The sequence below is a fragment of the Triticum dicoccoides genome, chromosome 5A, assembly GCF_002162155.2.
Source record: "Triticum dicoccoides isolate Atlit2015 ecotype Zavitan chromosome 5A, WEW_v2.0, whole genome shotgun sequence".
NCBI classification, from domain to species: domain Eukaryota; kingdom Viridiplantae; phylum Streptophyta; class Magnoliopsida; order Poales; family Poaceae; genus Triticum; species Triticum dicoccoides.
In genome coordinates, this window is record NC_041388.1 from 402,230,089 (window position 1) to 402,234,591 (window position 4,503).

At 53.5% G+C, this 4,503-nt stretch overlaps 1 long non-coding RNA gene across 1 annotated transcript; it reads left to right on the top strand.

The window, feature by feature from the left end:
- Nucleotides 1-2,998: 2,998 nt before the first annotated feature.
- On the top strand, nucleotides 2,999-4,054 carry LOC119297431. The gene is made up of 2 exons (XR_005145653.1): nucleotides 2,999-3,331; nucleotides 3,423-4,054. It is a non-coding gene; the product is annotated as an uncharacterized LOC119297431 (long non-coding RNA).
- Nucleotides 4,055-4,503: the final 449 nt, after the last annotated feature.

Sequence of the window (4,503 nt, forward strand, 5' to 3'; positions counted from 1 at the left end):
ATCCTTGGATGGACCCCAGCTCAGACCTCTGCTAATCCATGACATCAGTTGTGGTGGGGGGGCGAGCGGAAACCGGGGGCAGCCGCCCACTTGGCACTTCTAGGAGCCGTGATGTAAAACCACTCCGTTGCCATAATCCGGACACCTCCGGAAAGGAACCTTTCAGCCACGGAGCTCCTGCCATCTTGCCTATTGACGCGCCTCCGCACGCTGCATGTTGCCCCTCGATCATCTTCGGCTTCACTTCAAAGGTCTTGAGCCACAGGCCGAAGTGAGGGGTAATGCGGAGGAAGGCCTCACACACGACAATAAATGTCGAGATGTGGAGAAAGGAGTCCGGAGCTAGATCGTGGAAATCTAGCCCTTAATAGAACATCAAACCCCCGACGAAGGGATCCAGAGTGAGGCCTAGGCCTCGGAGGAAGTGGGAGATGAACACGACGTTCTCGTTGGGTTCGAGAGTAGTGACGACCTGCCCTTGAGCAGGCAGCCGATGCGAAACCTCGGCGGTCAGGTATCTGGCCTCCCTCAACTTCTTGATATCCTCTTCCGTGACGGAGGAGGGCATCCACCGGCCTTGAAGGCTGGATCCGGACATGATTGAAGATCCGGAGCACCTGACCTGGGCTTTGGGTGTTAGAACTCGAGGCGGGGGAGGGGTTCGATTGAGCACGAGAGGGAAAAAGCGAAAACCTTGTCCCTTTATAAAGAGGGTGAATATCAAGCGTCCTCTCTGTAGCCGCTTGGGACTTGCCTATAATCTAGGAGTCCTAGACACGGTTGGGTTACCCATGACCGTATTAAGGAGAATCCCGTAATTGGGGGAACATGATCTCTGCTTTGACAAGACGTGTCAAGAAACCGCCTCACGTTATGTGTGGAGCTGGTTGAAGAAAAATGGTTCGAATAAGCACCGGGCCATGGCATAATGTCATGTTGCCAAAATGTGTCAGCAGATTAAGATTTGTGTAAATGTTATTCTCTCTACGATAGTATGTGGAACTTATTTTGCAGAGCCGAACACTATCCTTGTGTTCAAAATCTGCTATGAAGTATTCGGAGGAGGAACCCGCCTTGCAATGCCGAAGACAATCCGCGCGCCGGACTCGTCGTCATTGAAGCCTGGTTCAGGGGCTACTGAGGGAGTCCTGGATTAGGGGGTGTCCGGATAGCCGGACTATAACCTTTGGCCGGACTCTGGACTATGAAGATACAAGATTGAAGACTTCGTCCCGTGTCCGGATGGGACTTTCCTTGGCATGGAAGGCAAGCTTGGCAATATGGATATGTAGATCTCCTCCCATTGTAACCCTAACCCTCTCCGGTGTCTATATAAACCGGAGGGTTTTAGTCCGTAGGACACAACAACCACAACATACAATCATACCATAGGCTAGCTTCTAGGGTTTAGCCTCTCCGATCTCGTGGTAGATCTACTCTTGTACTACCCATATCATCAATATTAATCAAGTAGGACGTAGGGTTTTACCTCCATTAAGAGGGCCCGAACCTGGGTAAAATATTGTGTCCCCTGCCTCCTGTTACCATCCGGCCTAGACGCACAGTTCGGGACCCCGTACCCAAGATCCATTGGTTTTGACACCGACAGTGACCAAGCCCCTTCTAACCTGGTTAGAAGTCGGAGCGCATCACGGTCTATGCAGATATCGCCGCCGCCTACGCTACCAAAAGCGTTGGCGCGCGTGCAGCTGCTCCTCGACTCCGCCTCCTCCCCCCTATGGAGAAGCTCGACGAGGGGAGAGCCACCATCCGAAGCCTTGTCAGCTTCGTCAACAAAGACGAGCCGCTCCCAGCGGGACCGTCGCACCAGCGTCTTGACGAGCCGGTGCACGCTGGTGGTGGGGGGCCAGAGACACTGCAACCACGATGCACTCTCCCCCGCCGCGACCGCAACAACAGCCACCGGCCCGCCGACCTGACGTCGGTGACAACGTTTCCACCGCGTCGTCCTACCCGCCAACCCACCGAGACCAACGTCAAGTCCTTCAGGAACGAGCCCAGGAAGACGCTTGAACTACCATCGAACGACGACGGGATACGCGCCATCAGTCAGATCGCCGTGCGGGGCCTACTATGGACCACCCGGCGCCGGGGGGCCCCGACGACCTGCCTTATGAGGTGGGTTGTCCAGCCTTTACCCGAGAGCTGCGGCAGTTCCAGTGGCCCTCCCACCACACGTTCAAGCCCGATGTTGGCGAGAAGTACAGCGGCAAGACCCACCCGTCGGAGTTCCACAGCATCTATGTGACGCCCCGAGACCGTTGCGCCAGGTGTCTTCCGGTGTTTCGTTGTTGTTGCCTTGTCATTTGCTTGCATGTTGCATCTTGCCATGTCATCATCCGCATTGCATCATCATGTTTTTCAAAACTTGCATCCGTCCCCGTCTCCTCGTTCCGTCCGTTGTCCGTTCTAAGCCCAGACACACTTGCACGCGCCCGCGGCATGTTCGAAATAGTATTTTATAAGTGGCCGGAAAATGTTCTCGGATTGGGTTGAAAGTTGGCGTGTGGTCTTATTTTAGTGTAGGAAGACCGCCTGTCAAATTTCATCGCGTTCGGAGTCCGTTTGATAGCCCAACCGTTAACTATAGCGACAATATAGCCAGTCTATCGTCGGACGTTTTCGGTCTCCGGAAAGAGTCGTCAGGTCTTTCTCTTCTCTTCTCTCAGCCCAAAGCTTTCTGCACAATCTGCTATCACCGCCAGGCCCCGAAACCCTTCCTCTCCGCACAGTTCATCGACCCCTCACGCGCGTCCGAAAGTTGTCCCGAACCCGATCCGGGCAGTCATCACCCTTGGGTCCGGATCATCCCCAAACATCTACAAAACATCTCCATTTTGTTAATTGGACTTCCTAGCATATATTTTCTCGTTCGTCCGATTACGATCAGAGGGATCCGTTAGCCCCTATCCTAATCCACCAGTGTATATACGGAGGCAACCCTAGTTTTTAGGCCACTTGTCCCATCCATCTTCCTGCCCGCCACCGCCGCACTCTCCACCAAATCCCCACTCGGGATCCTCCCAGATTCGACCCCCACCAACCAGAGCCCTCCCATGGCTCCCTTCGAATCCTCCCTTTCTGGCCGAGGAACCAGCACAGTCGCGCTCGAGCTCTCCCGAGGCCAAGCTCCTCCGACCTCACGACCCCGAAGCCCCGGCGACGACCAGCACCCGACGCCGGCAAGCAGCAGCAACTACCGCATCCCCGATTCCCGAGCGACCTCGCTCCCCTGCCGTCTTCGGAACCGCGCCGCTGAGCCGCCCGAGCTCCTTCTTGCCCGCCTCCCTCCAACCAGAGCTCGCTGCGGGTGAGAGAGCCCTCTGACGCCGTTTATGTCCTCTGGATCATACTTCTTCTCGCTCCTAACCTCCTTTTCCCCTCTCCGCTCGCAACCGGAGGAGGAACGCCATGGCCGCCACACCATGAAGGCACATCGGCCCGGATCCGGCCGGGAACCAGACGAGACCGCGCCTCCCCCGCCTCGGATCCAGTCGTCCCCGCGCCAAGTCCGCTGCTTCGCCTCCAGCCCTCGTGCACGCGACTCCGCTGCTTCGCCATCGCCCCGTCATGGTCTTGTGGCATGTCCTGCAGCTTGGCGACCTGATCCGTGCCTCTCCCAGCAGGATCTGGCCTCAGGCAACTCCCCAGGCTCCATCCCGTCCCCGCGTCCCCGCGGACCCCGCCGGAATCCGCGTAGCACCGCCCTTGTCTTCGTCTGCCTGAACCACCGGCGAGCTGTTGCTCTGTATCTGTCGAGCAGGAGGGACAACGCTCGTGCTCCTATCGCGCGCCCGGTGGGCCACCCACCGGCCTTGCCAGGCCCAGCATCCAGTTGGCCCAATGTGAGCAGCCTCCCCTAGACCCTCTGTGCTCTATTGGGCCAACAGAAACGGCCCATTTCATGTTTTTTTTCCATATAACGTTTTTTCCTATTTTCCAGAAAACTGTTGTTTTACAGATAGGTCCCTAAACTTCATGCATTTAATAACTTCACAACCGTGCATCGGATCTAAATAAATTTTATACGAAAGTTGCTTAGAATTTTGTCTAGTTTAATAATATGCAACTTTCATCTATGTTTGAAATGTTTAAAATGCTGTTTGTTTAAATTTGCTTAAATAACTTGCTAAAATGTTTAAATTCATAACTAATTAACCGTAGCTTGGTTTTAAATAATCTTTATATGTAATTGGGGTAGAAAAATGCCTAGTTTAATATGGTGGCTTTACTTTGCATGTTTAATAACTCTAAAATTGTGTTTAGGACATAACATTACCAAACCTAATATATGCATATGGGGATTTACCGTAATTGTTGTTCGTTGCTTCCAGCCTCATTTAAACTTGACTAGATAGGTAGTTTTACTTTGCTTCACCCTCTAGCCATGTTTAACAATATTTAATATTGTTGGGTACATAACCGAGAGAGAACTAAATAAGTCATGTGGTGTTTCGTCAATATGCAACTCCGTTGCATAAT